Here is a 26,051-nt window from a genome sequence, read left to right as displayed (position 1 = left end):
AGCAAATGCAGTCATGTGGCCACATAATGTCATGTTAACTCGAAGTGGTCCTATGAGGTTAGGATGGATTATCATACTTGATAATAATAAATGACTATAGTACTGGTTTATGTATTAATTATATTATACTTACATCATTATTTTAGAGTGTTCCTTTTCTACTTATGAAAATAAGTTTTCTATAAAACATAAGATGAGTTACCCTAGTATCAGCCTCATACGTCAAAAGGCCGCATTGAGGAATTGAACTATACTACGTAGTGTGTGTAAGTACACTCTAAGATGATCACACAACAACGAACCACCTAATGATGTATTTATCAGAGCATATCCCAGTCATTAAGCAACTCACAGCTGAAGGCTTAAGCAAAGAGATATGTCACATAGCACGCATTTAACAGTTACCTCCCTCATAACTGAGTTGAATTCATCCTGTTTCATGTGTTAGCCTAAAATAATCCTCATTCTTTTATATAGTTTCCAGTTGCTTGATTCTTTAAAATCTTGTAAAAAGACTTACAAATAAACTATCTTCCTGGCAAGGTTTCTATTTCAATACCTTCTGTACCACAGCGGGTCTATTGTTTTAAAGTTTGGTGTCTGTTCCGTCACCTTTACATTTCGCCCTTTGACAAGTAAGTTCCTCTCAATTGGCAGCTTCTATTTATATTTCAACATATTAGTATAACAAATTTAAATAAAATCCTCCACTTGTATCATTAATTAGCATTTGGCAATGGGCCTGATTAAATGCCCTTGGCAGCAAAATGATTTAAATATCGAAAAGGTTATTTTTATCACTTATTAAAAATGCCTGTTAGACAACTATTCCCACCAACACACCCATCTCTGCACAGAGTGGAGGGGAGTTCTCAAGGCATTTTTCTAGGTTGTATTGAGTACCTGTCAGCCAACATGGTCAGTTTCTCTACCAAGTTAGGAAAGCTCATCAAAATGAGAATTTATGATTTTAAACAATTTTTTTAAGTTTAAATGAATAAAATAATCCCTTTGCTAATCCATGCTAGAACTTCAAGAAATAAGATTTTCTTCCTTGTGATTGCTATTTTAGGGAACCACAAACAAGAATCTACTTAACCAGTGGAATTCCCAATCTGTACTCTCCAGAAGAAGCCCCGTGTACTCTGTCAAACACCTGGAGTGTAAACCACACTGCGCATAGAAGACCCTTGCTTTATACCTATGACCTTTCATCCATAGGTCTCTCTGTTCACCTCTGTATTTCTAGCAATAGCCCAGTGCGTGGGACATCATAAATGTTCACTGAGTGTGTGCTAAATAATGAAGCAAAGATTATAGGCACCTTGGAAAAGAGAATGGCTTGAAAATAAGGTGGACTGCCATATATTTTTTACCTGTTTGTGACTCTACCTAAATATGAGATATAGCTATCAGAAGTGAATAATATGGGCCAAAAAAAATATTGGGAGCAAGCATTGCAGTAAACCTTGGAAAATCAGACACTGTGACAGTATATTTTCCTCCTTTTATGAGATGATATCAACAAGAAAGAAAGAAAGGAAGAAAAAAGAGGGAATAAAAAGAAATACGTTCATACTTCATATAGGAGAATATAATTAAATGCTGCTACTTGAGTGATCTGTCAGGTTTTTAAGATCTTCAATGTATAAAATGAATAAAAACACCCATTTTTGGCGAATTTTCCTGGTGTAGCATTTTGTGCTTTTCTGACATATTAGAATGAGTTGAAACAATGTTGCATAATGACTAATGCCTTAGTACCTAGGGGAACAACTCAAATGCTACAAATGGTAGTTTTATTTAGTAAAGTCTTTTCTGGACTTTGTTTTTTTGTTTGTTTTTAGGGGTTTTTTTATTTTGTTTTATTTGGTTGTTTTTTTTTTTTTTGACATATGAGTAAATATTTGTTGAGCAAAGAAATTTAAGAGGTAAGGGGGAAAATATGGAGATAAAGAAAAATCTGTGATTCTAGAAACCCTTCAAGAAAAAATAAACTAGAAATTTCCTGAACAAAAGGAGAAACAATATAATGAATTTAACCCCTAAAAGAACCCAGGGTGATCGAGGGGAGAAATGTAGTTGCCCACCACCTTTAGCCATGCAGCTACAGTGTTATTCAGTTTTAGGGGAAAAAATCCAAATATTGAGGGGAATGGGAATAGATCTAAGATATGTCATTAATAAAATATTTATCAATCAAAGATTTGTCATCAGAAGCTGAGTGTCTTTTCAAATATAACACAACAGCAAATGAGGTGATTTCAGCGCATGTGTGTTGAAGAGGCCAGCAATCATCCTCCTAAATCAGTGCTAATTTTTAAAGACACAGACAATTCTTGGTCCAGTTCCCTCCATCTTGGGAAATATCTACTGTACTGGTAACAGACCTTTAATTTTCTTCTTTATTTCTTTAGTGCTAATAAAAAGCAAACAGCTCAGAAAAGGATTGCTACCCTTTTCCATGGGACAGTGTCAGCCACAGCATCAGGACATGAATTGAATTATGTTTTTCTGCAAGAGAAGGTGGAAGGGTGGGAACAGGATCTTCATGGAGGGTCTTCTAAGGAGATCACATGTATTATCTCTCTTAATCTGCATATCTCTGAAAATTAGTACACAAATGAGAGTATTATTTCTACTTTAGAGATAAAAGAACTGAGAATCAAAGAGATCTGCCAGTTTCCACAAAGGTAATAATTGGTGCAAATAGGATCTGAACATAGGTCAGTTTGGAGCAAAATAAGCTGGGCTGACCGCTTCTCCACCATGCAGTATCCTTTAAAAGACAGAAGTTCCATGAAGCCATCCTACGCTCATTCTGGACCACAAATGTGCACTCAACTTTGCCATTTAGAGCTACTAGTCGGAACTGTGGACAAACACATGGAGTCTTTCTTTGTGATTTTTACCCCCCTTGGGAAAGTGGAAATGTGAACCTTTTATCCAAGAAGTTTCAATTATGCAAATTCAATTCCGTAGTGACACAGGACTTTGCAGGTGTAGAGGGAAAGCGGGGACCTGAAACCATCCCAAGATGCCTTGTGGTTGACTTCCTATTGTGCTCAGATCACCTCTCCACCTTTTGTTAGAGTTCTGAGGACCGCAGTCCCCGCATAATTCAATCTGCCCGTTTCTGATCCTGCTCCCTTCTTTTCCACGTGGCCACAGCACAGTGGCCATCCTGGTTGTTAAGATATGCGAATCCTCGGGGATATAATTAAGGAGGCACTGAGATGCTGTCATCAAAGGACAGTTCCTCGGCTGGACCCTGCTGCCGTTGTGCAGGTTAACTGCTTGGCAATCCTTTCATGTCCCCGAGTCAATCTGTGTTTAAAGGATGGAGCTGAGTGGGCCGGACAGGGCAGTTTATCTTCTCTGCCTCCTCATTTATTATCACATTGCTCCCTCACATGACACTCCCTCAGCCGATCCAAATCAGGGACCACACATCACCAGAGTTATTGGGATGAAAGGCAAAATACCTTCTTTGTTCCCTCTCCATAAGAGTATTTAAGATAATCATGGCAATAAATCTGATGGAAATACCCAAGCAGAGAAATAGCTTATGCCGGAGCAGAAATCTCTCTCTTCTATTTTGTAACTTGCCGCAGCCATTCCAGACATTTTTCCAATATATGAATATTCTTAATTATCAGAGCAGCTTGTGAAATTGTGTCGCTCCACACACTCCGCCTGCAGCCTGGGCATCTGCTCTTGGTTTCAAACAGGGAATGGCCAGTTATCAGCAGGACAAATTCAGCTCTATTCTACTTCCTGACATAAGGCCACAACCCCTTGAAAGATTTCCGCATAAAGACGGTCCACTAAAATAGGATTCTTTCCAATTGCGCTTTCTCTCTGTCCTCCTAAAATTCAACATAATCAAAATTTATGAGGTGCCTATCGTGTTCCTATAGGGTCAATGTGAGAATCCATAAAAAGTGTGGGTGAGACAGAGGCAGGTGACAACTAAGGCTGAGGAACCAGGTGACAAGCAACTTGAAAAAAAAAAAATCCTCAAGATTTTTGAAAATACCAGACACCAGTCCCTGAAAATCAAACAAGGACAAAAATTGAAAGCAGAATTTCTTTCATCCATTAAGAAGACATGATAAGTCAATCACCATAAATGTGACAGCCCAGGACCCATAACCCAGAAAACTTGAAGCACAAACCTGTGCCAGCAAGACAGATGGGATTCATCATTCCACTGAAGTGTCCTGAAATACACATGGCTTTGCAAACGACGGCTCTAAACTGTAAGAATAAGATCATTTAACCCAATCATTAAAAGCAGGAGCCATATCATGTATAACAACCATGCATAGGTGACAGCAGTCTGCTGAAAAACACCCAGGACATCTCAAACTTTGCCAGCAGACGGAACAAAGAAAGCCATGTGGGGCTCCCACACGGTGCCGAAAATCTGCCTGCTCTATGCAAAGCCATGGAGAAGACATGACAGGGACCAACTTAGCACGTGATCAGGAATAACTCAGTGGAGAACGGCAATCTCTATGCCAAGAGATTGAACGTGGGCCCCACTGAATAGTACAGACAGTGGGGTACACAGGACAACGGGGCAGGTTTACATGGGCAGTTCATTTTGAGAACAAGCTATGGCTTTTCTAGGGGTCTCCAGCTTAGAGTATTTTTGCTGCAATGAACTGTTATCTCTGAACAAGCCATTTTAGCCCACAACAGCATGAACTAACAAAGCCCAGAGGCCAGTGGAGGCCACCTCCTCACCCTGCTTTATTATCTGCGGCCAGTGTTGCTATGACAACTTTTCAAAGTGGCCTTATTGGGGACCAAGAAAAACCCTGTAGGCACAGATTATGTCTACATGACATGAAAGAGCTGGTCAATTCAGCTGGAGGTTAAATGGTCACGACAGCTTGCAAGTGTTATTTAGAAACCTTCCACCCCAGTTTTATAAATTGTTTGAAATATTCACTTACATTGTCACGATAGTATATACAACCCTTAATGCAATAATTACATAGAACCCCAAAGGTTGCCCTGTCTGATTCTTATGATCAAATGTAACTTTCCTCTGGCCAATATGAGCATCCCACATTGCAAGAGATTTCTTTTTCTAGCCCCCTTGCTATTTAAGCCCCATGAGAGAGGACCTTTGTTGCAGAGAGTCAACTAGAAAAGGAGATCAGAAAGTTCACATATTGCCGTGACTCTATGGTCAAGGACATTCCCTCAAAATAAGACAGATAATGAAGAGCTTTTCCTTATTTCCCAATTCTATCAGGAAAAAAAAAGTCACTTCCCTTGGTGATTATTTATTTTCCACCTTCCACACGTGGTTCTCGTGATAATTGCTAACTTTGAGAGATGTTAGAACACTGACACTTATGTAAAGCAAAGTGCCTTTTGACATTTATGGAGTGCTGATTCTCTATAAATATAGGAAAGTAGTAATCATCACAAGACTACTCGATGGAATAGATCAATACTGAAGACAAATACTCTTCTTTCATTGAAATTCAGAAGGCAAAAAAAAGTCCATTTTTTAATCTCTTCGATCAACTAGCACATTCTGTGACTTGCCAAATAAGATTTAAGATCCGAGTTATGACACAGACATGGGAAAATTTTAGGACGAAAAGAATCATAGGTCAGCTTGGTCTATTTCCTCTCCTCATATAGATCTATATTTAGATATATGTGTGAACACCTTTGGAAATAGATAGTGGCAGCTGTCCTGTCAATCACCTTATGATCTCTTGTAAAAAAAAAAAAATCACAAATTGTGGGCAGCTTGTAACACAAAAAAAGCAGTGATATCTATCATAAAATTGCTGGAAAAGCAGATAAGCCTTGAAAGTGATTTGAGGAATGTAGAGTGTAAATTGTGCTTCCGATTTCAAGTAACATTTCTTTTCCTCATAACCAGAGACCAGTGCTGGACGAGGCACATTAGTAGCTAGTGTGGAGAGCACACCTAGCCCAGTCAGAAGCTTCTGGAAGGGCTGAAGATGGCATCAATGCTTTTTTCTCTTTGGCATCTTGTCAGACTTGCCTACGGCCTGCATGGAGGTCAAATATCTACAGGCCACCCTGCAGAGGCTCTGCCCATCTTGCAAACTCGGCTTGAGCACATGTTAATGTTAGCATCCCACAGATCCAACATGGCTCTTAGACCCCTCTCCCCCAACGCCTTTCATCATATTTTAATATCTTAAAGAGTCAAAAATCTGATTGCTACCCGGGAGGTTCCAATTCCCACAAGGGTGATACAGGCGTCTGAAAATATGTCAAGCGAGATCATTCATTAAACAAACGTCTGTGGAGCACCTGCTCTGCACAGGGACACGAGAGTGTGTGGTACAGCTGGTGAGTGTCCATCCTGGAGCCTGGTGGCCTGGTTCAGACTCTGTCTCTGCCATTTGCTAGCTAAGGGAACCTTGGACAGATCATACATTCTGTGCCTCAATCTCTCACCTGTCAACTGGAGGTAAGTGCACCTAAAGTAGTGCACCTACTGTCTACGAATCCTGTTGGGATTCAGGATTTTTTAATACTTGTGAAGCATCTCAACAGCACCTGGTCAAGCGAGAGTTTGACAGGCATCAGCGCTTAGGTCTCATGGTGCGAGGCAGTGTCCAGTCACAGGGAGAATTTAGGAGCTCTGGGTTTCCAATGCCTTATCTGCTCTGTTCTAAAGACATAAATAAGATGGGGGCATTCTTCTATTTATTTTTTCCCCTTAGCTTAAAGTATCCAACCTCGTATGATAGATGGTTAATTGCTCTTCAGTCTTCCCAAGATATTTACCATAATTGATCTCATAGCCCATTAGGCAAATTTTTTTAAAGTAGTTTGCTCCATATTCAGAAGGGAAACATGACAGCCTTCCAATTTATAATCCTGCTAATAATGATGACTCTATTTATTGAGTGTCTACTACATGCAAGGCATTCTGTTAAGCACTTACAAACCCATTGTCTTTTAATTCTTGGGAAAATCCCATGAAGTGAGAATTTGCTGCTCCTGTTTATAGAAGAGGAAAAAGAACTTGAGAAGGACTATGTGCCTTGCCTAATGTCACATGTGTGACAGAGTAACACTTGCTGCTCTTAAGATGAACTCCAGATCTCCGTGGTGTGACAAAGTCAGGCTTCCTGGATCAGCCAAAGGAAGACGCAGCAGGGGCTGGGCAGGTGGGTGGACTGTAACTGTGCAATGTCATTCAAGGACCCAGGCTCCTCTGCCTCCTGGATCCTCTTCCAAGTGCCGCCAGCTGGGGGGAGAAGGGAGAGAAGATCACACAGGGAGGGTACATTTCTGGCCCAGGCATGGCAGAGGCACACACTACTGCCTGTGCTCATTCCACTAGCCAGAATGCAGTGTCCTAGCCACACTCACTGCAAGGGAGATGTGGAGAAGCAGCCCTCCTGGGTGCAGGCACTCGGGACACCCTGCCAAGAAACAGCAACGTGAGGTCCTGAGCCACGTGCACTGCTCCCCAAGACCTTGCTTTTACTCATGACTGCAGGGGCATTCAGATTTCCCTGGGTCCCCTGTCAGAGGACTTCTCAGAAGACTGTAGGACTCACTCACTGCACCTGAAGTTGTACTTGTGAAATTTTTTTCAAAATTTTATATATACCGAGTTATATAGAACTATCTGACAGGGCTTATTTAGCCTCATCAAGAAAACAATTAGGAACTGGACCTACTCTGTCCATCTGTCCAGCCTTTGATTCCATAAACAGGAATCATCTCTGACCCAAATGAAAAATGGGGATTGCACATTGTTGCCATCTCTTCAAAGTCCCTATCAAAATATGACTAGTGCATTAAACTTAAATTTGTGACTGAGATGCCAATTGTGCGTATGACTTCTTCTGTTTAATCATCTTCATGTACATATTAATTGTATCCTTAATCTTTTTTTTTTTTTTTGCTGGTTCTTTGTAGTTTTACATGATAGTAGAATCTATTTTGACATAATTAAACGAGCATGGAATATATCTTACTCTAATTCTGACCCCAAAACCTCTCCTTCCCCTTCCCTCTCCCCACCCCTGCTCCCTTCCCTCCTTTGATCTTTCTGCTGTTCACCCGTATTTTTTATTTTTTAAATGAGTGTGTTGTGGATGTACACAATGGTGAGATTCACTGTGGTGTCTTCATATGTTCATAGGAAAGTTAGGTCCAATTCATTTCATTGCCTTTCCTTTTCTTATCCCACCTCCCTTCCCTTCATACCTCTTTTTCTAATCCAGTGAACTTCTATTCCTCCCCCCCTTGTTATGCGTTAGCATCTGCATTTCAGAGAGAACATTTGACCTTTGGTTTTTTGAGATTGGTTTTCCACTTATCCTGATAGACTCCAGATCTAGCCATTTACTGGCAAATGTCATAAAGTCATTCTTTTTTTATGAGTGAAAAATATACCAATATTTTCTTTATCCATTCATCTGTTGAAGAGCACCTACATTGATTCCATAGTTAGCTATTGTGAATGGAACTGCTATAAACATTGATATGGCTGCATCACTTTAGTATGCTGATTTTAAGTCCTTTGGGCACACATCAAGGAGTGGGATAACTGGATCAAACAATGGTTCCATTCCTAGTTTTCTGAGGAATTTCCATACTGCTTTCCCTAGTGGTTCCACCAATTTGCAGTCCCACCAGCAATGTATGAGTTCCCATTTGCCCCCACATCCTCATCAACATTTATTGTTGCTTGTATTTTTGATAATTGCCATTCATAAAATCTCAATGTAGTTTTAATTTGCATTTCTCTAGTTGCTAGAGGTATTGAACATTTTTTTCATATATTTGTTGAGCATTTATATTTCTTTTTTGAGAAGTGTCTGTTCAGTTCCTTTCCCCATTTATTGATTGGGCTGTTTTTTGTTTTGTTTTTTGTTTGTGGTTTTTTGTTTTGTTTTGTTTTTGATGTTAAGTTTTTTACTTCTTTGTGTATCCTGGAAATTAATGCCCTGAGGTGCAGGTGGCAAATATTTTTTCTCATTCTGAAGGCTCTCTCTTCATGTTCTTGATTGATTGTATCCTTGTTCTTGAACTAAGGAAATGAAAAGATGTGTTGATATCTCATCACTATGTGATAAACAAGAGAAAACCTTAAGAATAATGTCCAAAGTCTGACATACTAATTCTGCACTCAAAACACAATTAATGACAAATATGCAGCCATGACTACAATCCATGCAGATGTACACATTAATTAAACCTGAGGGAAGACTTGGGTCATGTACAAAACAGCAGCAAGGAAGTTCTGCAAACATCCTAAATAAAATTTCACTCTTGAATCTGGTTACTACTACTCCATAAGCAACATATTGAAAACCATCTCAGGAAAGCCATTGATTCCTGACAACAGAGATTTTATACTCAAAGATTGGGCAATTTGAATTAGCATTACTATTTCCATCTTCCAAATACTTTCAACTTCTCTGATTTCTTAGCAGGAGGTAAGGAGCCCACCGACTGACCTGGGTTTAGGAAATGCAAGTAGAAATGACAATTGTCACATCCAAAGATTTAAGAGCAACTAAGTGATTTACCACAATCCCATTTTCCTGCCATGGTGGGTGAAAAATGGCCATAAATTCTCTTCAGCCTCTCCCATCCAGAGATGGGGTCGGTTTCGCCTCCTTTTGATTTCAGTAGCCCTGTGATTTGCTTCATCCTCAAGAAGCCTTTGCCACTCACTCTTGCCTGGCCATGTACACAAGGCCAGGCCTGACTCCTCAAAGACAAGTGACCAGATATTGAGAACAACCCACCATCCCAGAAATCTCAGGTGAGCCCAGCCAGTGTGTGAGTGAGGTCAGCAAGCCCAGCCAGTCCCCACCAACCCTCCAACTGACCGCAGCTACAGCAATGGCCAGAACAGCAGAACAGCCAAGCCAAGTCCAACCCAAGTTACCAAAAAATTTACGAACAAATAAACGGCTGTTTGCATCAGCACTCTATTTCAAACATGTTTGTTACACAGCAATCGGTAACTGAGACACCAGCCTGGGCAACTGTCTTGTACCCTTGTTCTTGAACTAAGGAAATAAAAAGCATATATAGAGTACATATGGAGCTTCATTGGCCTGGACTTCTGAGTGAGGATGACCTGGCAGAATGCTCATCGCACAGTGAATGTGTAAAAGGAGTAAGAAATAACCCTTTTGTCACTTAAGCCACTGAGATTTTTATGGTTGCTTTTTACTGCAATAGAACCCAGCCATTCCTGACCAATTGAGAAATTGGTACCAACAAGTAGAATTCTGCTCTACCTAAAAATAAGAAAACTAAAATGTGAGGTGAGGCAATGAACAGAAAGGAAACAGCTATCTATCAGAAGTAGCAGGGAGGAAAATGCCCACGACACAGTGATATCATATTTGGCAAAATGTTTCTCCTCAAAAACTCAGAAGGCAGAAAATGTAACACACAGGCTGCTAAGGAGAGCAGGGACCAACGCACACGTAGGAAGAGTGACAATTCAAGCTCCCAGGAGTTCGTGTGGTTGATCATTATCAAAGGACGCCCTGATTGAAGGCAGCTCATAGTCATTCTTAACAAAAAGCCAGTCCATCTGCTCTGAAGGGGAAGAGACACCACATCGCTGCCGTCCGGTGGCCTGTGGAGAAATGTTCACCCACAAGGTGAACGTAGAAAATATTGAGATGGGACATGACGCATTTGGCTCCAGAATCCTGGGAAATGAAAAGAGCAGCCAAACCGTCAGACTTCCCAGCTTTCTTAAATAAAATATGTCCCAGGTAACCTACGGAGCACAGGCTGCAAATAAAGAGGAACCCAGTGAAAGAGGAGAAAAAGTTTGCTTGCAATTTTTGACCCCTTTTAATACTTCTCTCTCTCTCTCTCTCTCTCTCTCTCTCTCTCTCTCTCTATAGATATAGATATAGATATTATATATATATAGATATATATAGATATAGATATAGATAGATAGATATAGATATAGATAGATATTTTTCTCTATCTCTATCTCCCTCCCTCTGTTCCTCTCCCTCGCTCCTTCTCTCTGTCTCTCAGGTTTTTACAGTTTACAGTTTATTAATTCTCCTGTGAAAAGGTCACAACATCTCTACAGGTAAAGTCACTGAAGAATCTTGACCCTGCTTCTTGACCGGCTCCAGCGCTGGGCTTGGCAGTGCCCCCTGCGGTGCCCCTGACTTTCTGCGTTCTGTTCGGGCCTTCTCTTCACTGTCCTCTCGTGGTGGTCTTCTTCTCACACAGGCCAAGTCTTACAAATCTATGTTTGAGTTCATTTTCCTTTGCAGGATCCAGGGAATGGTAAATCATACCAGTGCCCATCACCTTGCCACCCTGAAATAGGCTCTGAATCAAATTACAAAGATGACATTCAGTAGACTCTTGCACATTTGGGCTAGTTTTTCCTGAATTTCTCTCATAGGGTACTGCTGCCTTCCCAGGGTGAAGAATATCGATAGCCATTTATTTATATCCTCTGAAGGGACTGGTTTGTCATGAACTTCCTGGTCTGTGTAGTTACTGAGCCATTCATGATGGCCGCGGATCATCAGGCAGCCAGGGAGGGAAAAGCCCCACCTTTTAATACTCCTGTGCCCTATCTGTTGGAGGCTCTTTGTTATAAGTGGCAATGATGGAGGAAAGATAACTTAAAAAAAAAAAAAGTCATTCTGTGGTTCTTTTTATCAGTGTGTAAGACTGATGCAATCAAACACACAGTCAGGGTGTTATGTAGAATGTGACTTCGAATAAAAGAGATGGTTTTGTTTTCTTTTTTTTTTATTTGGATTTTAAGTTAGTTTTGAGAAATGTGATTTTTGCAAGACAGCAGGACAGAGAGGAGCTGTTAAAAATTTACAGTGATTCTTAGACCCATCCCAGCTTTCCCTGATATTTTTATAGACATGACCTCCACTCAACCTTTCTTCTTCCTGGAACTGCAACCACCATACTTGAAGTGTGCAAAAAGAGGACTTAGATATCAGCAGGAACTCCAGGTGGGGGAGTGAGATTTAAGTGCAATTGATAACAGGCATCAGATAAATCTCAACCAAGGGAATAAGACTGTCCCTTCTCAAGCAGCAGGCTTAAACATGCCCAGATCCATGATTGATAGATGTGTGCTGCTGTTTCATACACACCAAGGTGACCCCTTTCACTCAGGCTGCCATAGCAGTGATTCTTGAATAAATGCCCCCAATGGAGAAAAAAGTGCAAAAAGCAATTCTAATAAGCCAGACTCATCATCGGATCACATCCCTGAACTCTGGTGACTGAACCAACCCAAGCCGGAGCCCAGGACTTCATCAGTCCCGCTTGGGGTGGCAATTCTAGCACTTTGACTCTTTTCATAGATGAGCCTGAAATATAAATACACAGCCCAATCCATGCCACCCCCTCCAAAATTGAGAACATACTAATAGCAGGCCAAACAAACTTGGAGACTCAGTGGACAAAAGATATCCCCAACATTGTACCCGAATAGGATTGAAGGCCCTGGCAAAAAACTCCTGAAGCCATCAAAAAGAGGTAAGGAACCAAGAAACAGGTTTTGGCTACATGCATCCCACCCCCAAAAAATAACCCACTGAAAAAAATCAAACTAAACCACTTCAATATCAAACCAAATAATGTTCTGACTGTTTAATTAGTCAGTTTGGGATTATCTAGGTACAGACCATGTAGATGATAAAATTTCAAAGGAATTTTTCTTTTCTTGCCCCAAACTGGAACTCTGCTCTCTTGGTTGATACCAGTTTCAACAGACGATTTCTCAAACCAGGGTCTGCAGTTTCTCACTGGTTAAGGAATGAATCTTATCATCTAAACCAACGTTCAGCCTCATGTCCCACCGGCCCTCCTATTCACCAGTCCAGCCTCGGTAGACCCCTTGATGCTCCCCAAACATGCTGAACTTTTCCATACCTCTGTATTCTGTTCTCAACTGAAATGTCCTCCTCCCACTTGTAGTGTATTCAAATCCTAACCAGAACTGACACCAGTTATTCAATATGATTTTCCTGAACAACACTATCTTCCTCAGCTCCAAAAACTATGTGTATAGAGCTACCTCAGCAACCACTACAGAGCAAGTGCTTGTTGAAGTCAAGAATCATTCTTCATCCATAGTGACATTCTTATCACCTAATAGAGCACTGTATTGGTTATAAATAGCTACAAATTACCCCAACTTAGTGACCCAAAGCACTCATCTACTATTTCATAGTTTCTTTGAGTAAGGAACCCAGGCCTAGCTTAGCTAGATGTGGGTCATCCAACTCTGGATCTGTCACAGACTGCAACCAAGGTATTGGCAGGGGCTAGGGTCTGAAGGCCTAACTGGGGGTGGACCTACTTCCAGTCTTGCTCCAGTGGTTGTTGACAAGACTTAATTCCACATGGCATATTATTTTGCTCAGTTCTTTGCTGCCCGAGTCTCTCCATGGGGAAGCTGGATTCAATACAATATGGCAGCTGGGTTCATCAGAGCGAGTAAGGGAGGAGGCCAGAGTGTCAGCAAGATAGAGTACTTTCAGGTCACTGTCTTTTCTATGGTTCATTTTTGCCATATTTTACTTATTAGAAGTGAGTCACAGGTCCCGCCCACTAGCAAGGCTATTACATAAGGACATGAATACCAGAAGTTCAGATTATTGAGAACTGCATCAAAGCTGCCTCTAACAAATGCTATGCTTCATAGGGTCAGCATTCAGTGTTTATTTATAAAAGTATAAAAGAAATGTGACATTTTCTTCACATATCTTTAGTTGTATGATCCATTCTATAAACTTTAAGATTATGTAATAATAGAAAATATATGAAATTTATGTTCAGAAGCACATTTTCAAAATAAAGCATTTGAATGAAAAGAATTGATTTTGAGAGGAAAAAAATCACCTCAACTATAAAGTCTGCCTCAAGACTTTAAGGATCTTGATGTCTGTGACTTATTTTCTCAAAGTTCAGAAGAAAATAAATAGACAAATAATAAAGATACAAAAAAATGTGGCAAAATATTAACACTGTTTAATCTAGATGGAAGATATTTAGATACTCATTGTTTAAGTCTTTCCGCTTTTCTGCAAGAGGGGTGGATGTTACAGAACTGTTCTACAGAGCCCACTCATAAACTAATAATATTATCACACAGGGATGGTGACAGTGTGATCTTATGAAGGAGCACTAGCTGCTACATCCAACAAACCCAACCGCGGAGTCTTCATTTGATTAAATATTTGTGTCCCACTCTTGCCGAGGCATAGAGTAGGTCTCCTTACGACTCTCATTTTCATGGGACTCGCTCCTCCAGAGAACCCCAGAAGGAGAAGGTATGTAGACTGTTACCAAAAGGATTCCATGTCCACAGCTGAAAATGGTATCCGTCACTTCCCATTGTATCTCATTGACCAGAAACCATTCAAATGGCCCCAAACTAACTTCATACAAGTCTAGGAAATATGGTCTGTCTACGTTCAGGGAAGGGAAGCAGGACAGGGCTCCTTCTAGCCAGTCTCTGACAGGAGAATACAGTCACTCCAATGTTGTCCTCTCTGCCTATGAAGGGCTCAACCTCCTTTCAATAAGGCTCCCACTCCCAGTTCCCAACAGGAACCCAAGTGCAGGGGCACAGCGTCAACTCAGTGGTTTGGCCATGGTGTCCCAGTTCTAGCTTGCTGAAGGATCAAGCTGGCAGCTTGAAAGTAATTATTCCACGTTCTCAGCGCATGAGTACTTTCAACAAGTTACAACTAGGCCTAAAGAGTGCCACTGTCTCTAGATGAGACAGGGATATTGCCACCTTTAGGAAGCGGAAGTCATTCCGATTTGGCATTCCCTCATTCAGGCCTGATGAGGGGGCGCTACCTTAAAATCCTGACTCAGAAGAAAATCTTTTATGCTTATATTCCTTAAAAGATGTTTAGCAAAGCCAAAATAGAATTCAATCTCTATTTATGAGAAAGGCAATCATTATTTGCATCCGGATCCTAACTTTCTCGTGTTTGCACAGGAGAGGAGGATGGAGTAGGGTGTCCAAACCTCCTGAAACCAGGGAGGGGGGACAGCCGGTAGGATAAGGATGAAACCAACTCAAAAATTGCACACAGGCTTATTATCTGAGGGAGTATCATTGCAGTGGAGGTGCTTTTAAGATGATCCCAAAATATAGGCTTCTCCAATAAGTGACTGGGGTGGGGGGAGTGTGAAAGTATTGTGTTATGTCTTTTCATAGGCTTGCAATAGAAATATTCGACTATTCTTACAATAAAAATATACGATTTCATATACTTAAAATATTCAATTATTTCTTACAATAGAAAAATTCAAAGAAAAATATGTGATCTGGACCATTGCAGGGCAGGAATGTATGCGTGTGTCTGACGGAAATGCCTGATAGTATTGAACAGATGAGTATAAAAAAGAAAAGCCTATAGATAACTCTTCTCCTTTACAGATGGTCTGCATTAGCACAGCAAAGGGAGGAGAATCATAAGTCTGCATTATGACTAATGTATGCAGCATATCAAGCAATGCGATCTCTCTTTAATTGTTAGTAATTCTTCTCACCAATAGCAATATGAGATACAAAACTTTAAGACTTAATAAGCATATGTTTGTCGCACACAGAGGAATTTGAGGTCAAGGGTATATGAAACTATTAACCAAGCTTACATTTTTCTCAACATCACAGTTACAAGACAGAAGAGGGCCACCGATGGAGACAACAGCTCCATGCATTACATTGGAGCATGAGCTCTTGGTGACCACCTAGGTAGGAGGCCTTGGTTTGAGCCGTTGAACTCCAAGAGGGTTTCAAAAATCAAAAGGCAAGAATTCCTTCTATTCTTTCCTTTGAAAAGCATAAACTGGGACTATTTTGCTACAATTCAGCAATTCTTTAACTTACTAGAACAAGGGATATGTCTTTCTGGTTGGATCTGATTATAATTACACACATCCTATCTGTATCTAGTTGCACAGAAGTGAAGTGCACATTTAAAAGACCTAAGATCCCGAGTCACTGGAAACAGGGCTACTTTTACCCACCGTGAATAGGATTTAAAGTTGCAGGAGGTGCTGTTGGTGGAGCTCAATAGTAAGACATGTGTTGAGCATGCACAAGCTCTGGGTTCAATCACCAACACCCAAAACCAAACAGAACAAAAATTACAAGGATGGGTCCCTGTCCCTAATAATTATCCCATAATTCTGAAAAGCTTCACTTTTTCCATTTGCAAGAGTAGAGTTTTGTAATCCATAAATCTCTTGAAATTTGACACCAAAATGTACAATTTTTGCCTAAGCTTATGTCATTTTCTTGGAGAAAGAGTTTAGAGCTCTCACCAGATTCCCAAAAGATCCTTGAGCACACTAAAACTAAGACACTGAACATTTACTTGGTTAATAAGCTCTTCAAATGCAAATTACCCTTGGAAGGTTAGAGATGTCTTTGGCACAAATAGTTCTGGAAGGCTGGATAGTCTGTGACCAGCACCCACAGAAACTCCCACCAAGCAGAAGCCTCCCTCCAGACCAGGTGAGTGGGGCCCTGGGGTGGCACCCACACCTCTGTGTCCTCAGATGCTGCACGGTACTTGCTCCATGGTCCCTCCTCAACAAATTTCTCAGGTTAAGCAGTTGTGGAAAAGCAGTGGGCAACTTGAGAATTAGTTCCTGAGCTTCGCAGCTCCCTTAGAACATTTAGAACTGAGTAGACAAGTTAAAAAATACAGTATGTATTTTTGTCAAATTCCTCTGTGCAATTTGACAATGACAACGCTTTAAAAATATTTTTTTTAATTTCCAGATCATGTTAGAATCTTGACCTCTTGAAGAAGATCACTCAACTGATGAATTTACATGTAAAATTATAAACTAAAGCAGAGTATTATAATTTTATTGAATTCAATCTTTTTAAAAATACATGTCAGTATCAATTTGTCACCTGTCCTCTTTTGGACTTAACTATCTTTTATTGTAAGATGACAACGATCCTAATTTTCAGGTATTAAGCTATCTTTTATTTCACAAAATCGTGGTGATAGAAAATGAATAGAAAAAGATGACGATCCAAAATTTTTAAAATTTCCCTTATTCACAAATCCAAAAGGCTAATACTGATGAATGCCAAAATGTGAACTGGCTCATCAGTTTAATTTCTATTTTCAAAAATCTTCATGTTCTAATGAAGAAAAAGGACAAAGGCAACGAGAGAATGGATAGAGAGAAGTTGGGATGTTCTGAAGTTTGGGAACACTGGGGGAGGGTGGGCATCTTTGTCCATTTTCTGATGCTATAACAAAATACCCAAGACTGGGTAATTTATAAAGAATAGAAATTTATTTCTCACAGTTCTGGAGGCTGGGAAGTCCAAGATCAAGGTGCCAGCATCAAGGTACAGGCCTTCTTGCTGCATCCTGATATGGCAGAAGGTGGGAGGGCAAGAAAGAACAAATCTGCTCCTACAAGCCCTTTTCATAGAGGCCTCCTGACCTAAACATCTCCCATCACTGTTGCATGGAGGGTTAAGTTTCCAACACGTGAATCTGAAGAACACAATAAGATGGCAGTTAGCATCAGAGGAACATCACGTGTGGGTTTGTAACTCTTGCACGTAGTAGGAGAGATCTGGGAGTGTGGGTACCAAAGAGAGGTGGGGAGGCCCCTCAAACAGACTCTGCTTCTTTTGTCCAGTTACCACTGACCTGTCCCGACTGTCAGAATATAACTGTGATAGTAACTGCCTAACAAACCTAAAACCAAAAATACACCACCAGTGTAACCCCACATCATGCACAACCACAAGAGGGGAAGTTATATTCCACGTACGCATGAGATTTCAAAATACACTTTACTGTCATGTCTAACTAAAAAGAACAAATAAAATTTTTTAAAAGTAAAGTTATATAGGGGAATATATAAACACTTACTGCACCAAAGTGGAACCCATATCCTAGCTGCTGAAGTTTTTAAACTCCCTGTGTGCTACTTCTATGTACACACAGTTTTCTTCCAATTAAATAATTCCTTATGGGGAAAAAATCCCTCTACTGCAAAAAATATCTTGAAGATACTGCATTTTATAAAACCTAAAGGTTGTATTCAGAAAAGATTATCTGAAATGTGTATTTATGGAGAATTCTGGAAAAAATTTTTTTTTATTTATACGACTCTATCACTCTGGGAACTCTTTAATATCTTCAGAGAAACAGAGAGATACTGCTTAAACATAGATAAGCCTAACAGAAGCTGGCAATCGTTCTCATACAGTTAACATGGGCCTGGTACAATAGCTTCATTGCAGGGAAATTCCCTGTACATATTCTTCCCGCTCTTCTGAAGATGCCTCAGTCACCCATTTGCTCCTTCTACAAATATTTATGGTCCATTTCACCCCATCTAACACAACTGGCTAATATATCATGCACCCAAACAAGGATGTTGGATCTTTAAATATCAAAGCCAATATTTATATTAAGTGGAAAATATATTTTTAAATTTCTAAAAGCCCTGGTTGCCTTTTCTTTTCTTTATTTTTTTTCCCAGAATTGTGACCATCAGTCTGATAAGGCACCACTCACCCTATGGCCTGCTGTTGAGATCTCTCTGGGCCACTTGCTGCCTTTGGTTTACAACAAAGAAAAGCTCATTGTGTACTATATAAAAGGATCTTCTAATAAAAAAAAAAAAGCTCTTACCTGTCTCAAAGGAATATTGGAAGGGAGGATGACTTAGATAATACCTTCAAAGTTACGTTTAAATAGTGCTATGGAAATACAAGATGCTATCACTACTGTCATTATGTCATAGACAATAGTGCGACTTGTTTTTCTTGGAAAAACTAACTTTCAACAACAATAACAAAAAAAGAAATCCACAAAGCAAATATACCTAACAGACTTTTTTAGACTTAAAAATGCATGTGTGGGTAGATGGACATTTCCTTTATATGATTCCTTCTCTTTCTTCCCCTCCAAGTTCAAGCAACCCTGTAAGACCTAAAGTTTCTACAGCCAGGGGTTGGGGGAAGAACAGAGACAAGCAATAGCAATAAATAAGCAGAAGGCATCAGAGAACAAAATTACAGAAACTTATCACCAAAAGAGACCTTTGACAGCAGGTAATTCAAACTCGTTGTTCTCTAGTGGAAGACTTAAGACTCAGGAAAGTTAAGCAACATTCCAGACATAGCACACATAGTTAGAAAAAAAGTTGTCCTAGTTCCAAACATAACCAAATGGCTGGAAGGAGAAAAAGAATTCTGCACTGCCAGTTTCAACATCAGCATAATCCCAGTGTATATGCCTCATTCTCCCGTTCACAAAGAAGGCATCCAGGCTCTGAGATTCCACAGTAGGAAAGTTACAAGGCAGGACCCTCAAGACTAATGACCTAGATATCTTTCTGACCCCAAATGCAATCCCTAGCTGAGTAACCCAGGATAAATAATCTCTGCAAGGGTAATTTCCCTAACTGGAAAAATATTGGCAGGACCTACCCACCACAGAATTGAGAAGATTATATGAGATACTACCTAGGCTGTGTTTAGCCGTGTAGAATGATAATTGTTGCTTTTAATGTCCCTAGATAACAAAATGAAGTGAGAAAATGCATATAAAATGCATATGAACATCACAATGTCTGACATTATAATAAGTACTCAACAAATACTGGGAGTATTATTGCTTCAGACTCCTGTGTAAGCGTTGATGTAACAAGTATTTGTTGAGCTCTTTCTAGACAGAGGAACTGTGCTCTGTCCCGGGGATTCCACTCCCTGGTTTCTACTTGCTTCCATTCAAATGGAAGAGACAGACATGCAGTCAAGGGAGTGCTTTATGTCAAGGTTGGGCAAATGAAGCCCACAGGTCAGACCCATGTCTATCTTCATATTGCCTATAAGCTAAGAATGGTTTTTAGGTTTTCAAATTTTTGAGAAAAAATAAATAAAAAAGAATCTTTTGTGGCTCATGAAAAGTGTGTATGAAACCCAGATTCCAGCATCCATAATTAAACTTTATTGGCACATAGCCACACATAGTCATTTACATATTGTCTATGACTGCTTACGGCCCATAACAGCCAAGTTGAATAGTTGCAGCAGAGACCATATGGCCAGCAAAACCCAAAATGTTTACTATCTGGCCCTTTGCAGAATAATTTGCCAACGCATGTCTTACGTCTTGGTAGATATTACCATACAGATGCACACTGAGGGGTGCTAAAGAAGCATAGGGAGTGGGGGACACCTAACCCTGCCTGTCAACCTGGGGGGCATCACCTAGGAGCAAAGCCTAAGAGGATGAGTAGGAAACGGAAAAGGGGACGTGATGTGTGAAGACCCAGAACACGGCAGAGCAGGAGGGGATCTGGGAAAACAGCAAGACGCTGAGGGCTTGTTCGAAGCTAACCTTGACCTCATTGTCCTAGCAACATCCATGAGTGTTATCATGTGTACTTCTGGTTTTCAACTGTCTACCAAGCCCCAAGAGTTTGTCCTCAAATGCCAAATCAGTTATCTTCTCTCAGAAAAAAAACCATCACACAGAACTTTTGATCCCTCTGAGCTTTTCAAGTTTCTGATGAAAACGAGATGCAATGGCCTCATTATGAATATGCTCCTCCTTGTGTCCATGCCCAGTTTCATTATCCTGTGTCTTGGGATTAATCTGTAGCTGTGAATCATTCTCATTGCAAGTGTTAAAATCGTACTTGGCTGTGAAGTTTTAAGGAGCCCCAAGACATGTGTTATGGTTTGGATATGAGGTGCCCCCCAAAAGCTCATGTGTGAGAAAATGCAAGACCATTCAGAGGTGGAATGATTGATTTCGGAGAGCCTTAGCCCAATCAGTGAATTAATCCCCGACACCATTAATTGAGTGGCAACTGAAGGTGGGTAGGGGGTTGCTTGAGGAGTCGTGTCATTTGGGGCATGGCCTTTGGGGTATATATTTCATATCTGGTAAGTGGGGTCTCTCTCTGCTTTCTGATCATCATGTGAGCCACTTCCCTCCACCACATTCTTCTATCCTGATGTCACCTCAAACCCCAGGAAAGGAGCCAGCTGTCTATGAACTGAGACTTCTGAAACCTTGAGTCCCCAAATAAGCTTTTCCTCCTCTATAATTGTTCTGGTCAGGTCTTTTAGTCACAGCAGCAGAAAAGCTACCAAAACAACACCCAATCTGTGGATAAGAGAAACCAGAGGAAAAAGAAAACCAGCAAGACGAGGCAGGACTTAGCAGGCAGCATCCGAGCAACACCTGGAGACATAAGAACAGCTGGCCAAAGGACGGACGCTGTCTTCTGATCCCTAAGCTAGAAGATGAACTGACAATCGAAAGATCTACTTGAAATTTGGGACATGGAGGAGAAGCAAATGGCAAGTGCCTAGGTGACTTCAGTGGTGGGGACCTGTGACACAGCCCTGGTTTCAACATGTCCATGGGAAGCCCTCTTCTTTCAACTTCAGAGGCTACCACATACTTGAAGTCACATAACAGAAGCTAAAAAAGACCAAATACAAATGTGGAATACTTATATACTTATTATCCTCCTTGGAGAAAAGGAGGATAATACGTCCCTGAAATGCCTCCTCTAACCCCAAGTCAAGTCAAGGGGACAATGAGAGTGACTTTGGGCTGAAATGTCCAGGTAAATATCATCTCAAAGAACACTGGCTTTCTGTCACATCTGCTGGGGGTTTGGGCAAGTCAGGCTATCTGTTGAAAGCGGCTTTCTTGCATGTGTGCCAAGTTCCTTGAGAAGCTGGTCATACGGTGGGACACAGTGGGCTAAGGTAATGAGGTCACTGCTTCTGCAAACTAGTATCCTAACCTATAAAACCTCGCCATGGTAACTGGTGCAGAATTGAGGGCACTGTGGGGAGGGTGTGCCAGTCATCTAGCTGGTCACCACTGCACAAGGCATCACAAGGGCTGGAGATGCTTTTTTGTGAAATAACATCATGAAGGATAGGATGCTGCATTTCTTAGCAAAGCACTGTGAGGGACCAAACTGCTGTCTGTCCAGCCTGTCACCACGGGACCTTCCCTGGAAGCATTTTTCAGCAAACCTTAGGCCTTGCACACTGTCTTTGGGTACTTTCTTTGTCTCTCAGCAACCTATCCCATTGTCGTGGCACAACTGAGCTATGGACAGTTCCCACGTGCTCACACAAGTACCAGTTTACTTTCTCCTCTCTCATTTGGCAAGGCCAGTTAACCATCAGGCAACTGCCCCGGGCAGCTCAGTCCTTCAACTTGCATACATGCATCATCTCAATTCACCCCAGCTCTGCTAGGCACCCCCAGTGCAGCCTGGAGCATTATTTAATTCTTCCAGCCAATTATTTTTCCTCCAACAACATAGTGAGTGAGTTCCTCAGTGAGGTGTGCACATGCCAAGTCCTGGTGAGACTCTAAGGAACAAAACAGAAATGGCCCCTGCTCTCCTAAAGCTCTCTTTCTAAGAGTGAAAACAGATGTGAGAGTCAATGAACTGAATTCTCCAGGATGGTAGAGTCATGCCGCCTACCAGAGCCAGAGTGGTCAGTGGTCTACAGTGAGGAGGGAAGAGAAATGGACACTCCCCTCATGGACAGTTCCTTGGGGACCCCTATGCAGCATGATTTGTGTCCTCTCTTTGGTAGTATGGTTAAACAAATCTGCCTTTTTCTCACAGCTATGAGGGCAAAAATCTATGCCACGGAGACAATGCAAGCCCCAAACAGCATGCAGGGCTCAGATCATGAAGGATAGGATGCTGCATTTCTTAGCAAAGCGCTGTGAGGGACCAAGCTGCTGTCTGTCCAGCTTGTCACCACTGGACCTTCCTTGTAAGCACTTTTCAATAAATCTTAGGTCTTGCACACTGTCTTTGGGTATTTTCTTTGGTCTCTCAGCAACCTATCCCATTGTTATAGCACAACTGGGCTGTGGACAGTACCCACACGATCACACAAGTATCAGTTTACTGCTCCCAAGTCAATATCTTCCCCTGGCTCCCCATTACTTCAATGGCTGCCCTCCCAGAATCCTCCTCAGTGTGCTGATAGACTTCCTTGGGCATCTTCACCAGGGCAGCAGAGATGCCTAGACATGCCTGCACAACAGCAGGGGATGTCACAAGTGTTATATCCTGGGAGCTACACAGTCCCTGAGAAAATGTCCTTCGATTCATCCAGCTCCTGGTTCATTAGCTATGCTGGACATGCCTGAATGGCACTTAGAAGCAAACCAGTCTCCCAGCTACCGGCATATACAAATAATACTTACGGAGTGACCCTGGATGCAAAGAAATTGTGCAGTTTGGATTGCTGAGATCAAAATTGAATCTGCACCACATATTTATCATCCCCCAACCAATATTCTCACCATAAATCAAGCTCTAGCACTTTGTAGAAGTGCTTTCAGGTACAAAGTACCTCCTCGGTTATGTTCTTCACCCCAAAACAGTGCATTTTCTTAAATACAGAGCCAAAGGCAGCAGACCACTCAACTAAATAAGAAAATGCTCTTAATGCAACAAATATTCTCCATGCTACCTAGCTCCAATAAAAATCAGAGTGAAAATATATTTCCTCTGCCCTCAATAAAAAGAATGTGTGCAAGTCTAAAAGAAGCTGAGGGGCCCCACTTATAACATCTCTTACAAAGACAATCAAACAAACTACGTGCTCTTCATAAAGAATTTGCAGGGTGTAGAGTGCGTGACTAGCATGCATGAGGCTCTGGGTTCCATACCCAGTAAAGCATCCATGTGCGCACACAGACACAACACACACACACACACACACACACAAGACTACACGAGTCATATGGTTGGTTATTTTAGTATTTATGTGTACGTCAAAAGTATACATGACCTTATACGATAAATAAGATTGCACTAAACAAACAGTAAAAAGTCTGTGCCCTAAGGACCTTTACAATCAAAGGTAAAAATAAAACAAGAAGGATACATCCAGCTGAAGCCCTGGGTAAACACTTCACCCACATGTGGGCTGCCCCAGGTTGGAAAGGCCATCATGGCAGAAAAAGGAGTGTGGGAAAGAGAGAGGAAGACAGTGCTGGGCTGGACAGTGCCGAGTTTGTTGTCTCCCCCGGGCTCTATCAGCTGGACCAACCATGTTCAACAGGAACTTCCTACACAGAGACCACAGTGGAGGGCGCTGGTTTCCGGTGGTGGCTCAGGGTACCTCTCTGAGACGAGATCCTCCAGGTTCTGGCCCTGATGGGGTGTTTGGATCTCCTCTTAAGCCCTGGTTCCTCATCTGTAAGAGGTGGTAACAACAGTAATATAACTTGGGCCACAGGTTCTCAAGAAGATTAGATGAAACAATAAGAAATGATAGTGCTGATATCATTTTTAAAGTCATAAGTAAATTTAATCTACCATTTTCTTAAAGGAAAATGTTTGTCCCCATCTTGAAAAACAAAGGAAGTAGCAGAATGTGTGGTGAGTGAAGGACAAGATACCGCAAAAGTTCTAAGAATCAGCAGTAACACATTATAGGGACCCTGGGGCAATTTCTTCATTGAAAACAAAAATATTAGACTACACTGTGTTGGACTCACCTAAAGCTCCTTTATATCCTTAAAATCATTCCATGGTTGAATTTAAAACCCTAAGTTCCTACATAAATCACATTTCTTGCCAAAACACCAAGCACCATATGGGCTCTCTTGCTCTCTGTAAGCTAGGTTCAGTGTCACCATCAATCAAATTATGTCTCCCAAGACACGGCTGACAAATTTAGACTAGGTTGTGTGTGTTTGTCCTGATTCCTGACAAAGGATACGAGGAAGGATCGATTCCTTTCTTATAGCTCAACATCTGTCCCCACAGCCGCAGGGTCCTTTTGTTCTGAGGGTCCCATGACTTTGGCACTTTTCAGGGAAGAAACGGCTTCCAAGACTTTATACCTCTGGAAAAAAATCCTGAAGGCCTGTATTCCCTTTCCCCTGGCCACCTGAGTCCCTTTGAACATAGCTCCAGTTTACTTCATGAGGTTTCCCAAATCTGGTAGCCCTGGAAGAAAAAATGCAATGTTGACTCTGAACAATAAAAATGTTATTGGAACTACATTAATTACAGAAAAAGCAACCGAGGAACAGCATCTTCTCAAGGAACTGCTCAGAGGTTGGCGGGTGATTTCCAAAGCCCAGCGTTGTGGTTCCCAGTGGCATCACATAACATTTCAAAATCTGTCTCCCTTCATATTTCTCATAACCATCAATGCAGAACCCCTGCTTTTTAAATGAGAGTTAGATATCATTTCATTTCCTTAGTGTTCCACGAGCATTTTGAAATCCTGTAACAAAGGGTGATATGAAACAGATATGGGAGATTTATCTAAAATCCAATTGTGTTTAGCAATCGTGCTGCTTAGGGAAATCCCCCCTGTACTAGATGGGACATGATCTATTTATGTAACAATAGACAGCAGCCACAATAAACGATGGTGAGTGATTACCTAAGCTGCAGGTATTAATGCTGTCCTCATCTCCCTTTCGCCTGGCCACCTGAGTCCCTCTGAACATAGCTCATTTCTATGAAATCCACATCCCTTCCGTTGAATGAGCTATTTCTCTCACATATAAATTAAATTAAATTTTCTTACAGTGACAGTCAGTACACCAACACAGAGAAGACCAACTCTGCATGCCCCCGTTGTGTTTAGAAGGATACATGTTGATTTCTGTTTCCTTTCAGTTGCTGAAAAGCAGCTCCAATTTTGAAATACAATCCAGAAAATAAGAAAAGCAGTTCTCATACAGTATTTAATCACAGTGGTAGGCTGATTAGATGGCATCATCTTGGTAGAAGAACACAGATTTAAGTCAGAAAATCTGGGTTCCAATCCTAGCTCCACCATTTATGACTAAGTGTCTGAGACCCAGTCACTCATCTGTAAATGAGAGATGGGATAACCTTCTCTCAGGAACTTTATGAAGACTAAATAAAGTAATCTAGGCCAAAAGAAGAGAGTTGGGCAAACATTAGCTGTGATTTTGTAATCAAGGCCACCTCAAATCCTCCAT

General features: G+C 41.1%; 1 long non-coding RNA gene and 1 pseudogene across 1 annotated transcript in view; both read right to left on the bottom strand.

Moving 5' to 3' along the window:
* Window positions 1-11,070: 11,070 nt before the first annotated feature.
* Window positions 11,071-11,634, bottom strand: LOC124103077 (small ribosomal subunit protein eS24-like; annotated as a pseudogene).
* A 12,193-nt stretch (window positions 11,635-23,827) lies between these two features.
* Window positions 23,828-26,051, bottom strand: part of LOC124103123 (uncharacterized) — a 63,098-nt gene continuing 60,874 nt past the window's right edge. Inside the window, exons 4-5 of the long non-coding RNA XR_009228228.1 lie at window positions 24,933-25,038; window positions 23,828-24,280 (exon numbers count right to left, since the gene is read on the bottom strand). This is a non-coding gene — a long non-coding RNA (uncharacterized LOC124103123). The remainder of the gene's footprint in view (window positions 24,281-24,932; window positions 25,039-26,051) is intronic.

This window comes from Marmota monax, unplaced genomic scaffold (assembly GCF_021218885.2).
Source record: "Marmota monax isolate L192 unplaced genomic scaffold, Marmota_monax_Labrador192_F-V1.1 WCK01_AAM20220418_F8-fsc00039, whole genome shotgun sequence".
Taxonomy (NCBI): domain Eukaryota; kingdom Metazoa; phylum Chordata; class Mammalia; order Rodentia; family Sciuridae; genus Marmota; species Marmota monax.
The sequence above is the reverse complement of the archived record's forward strand: the minus strand, read 5'-3'. Positions and strand labels throughout refer to the sequence as shown.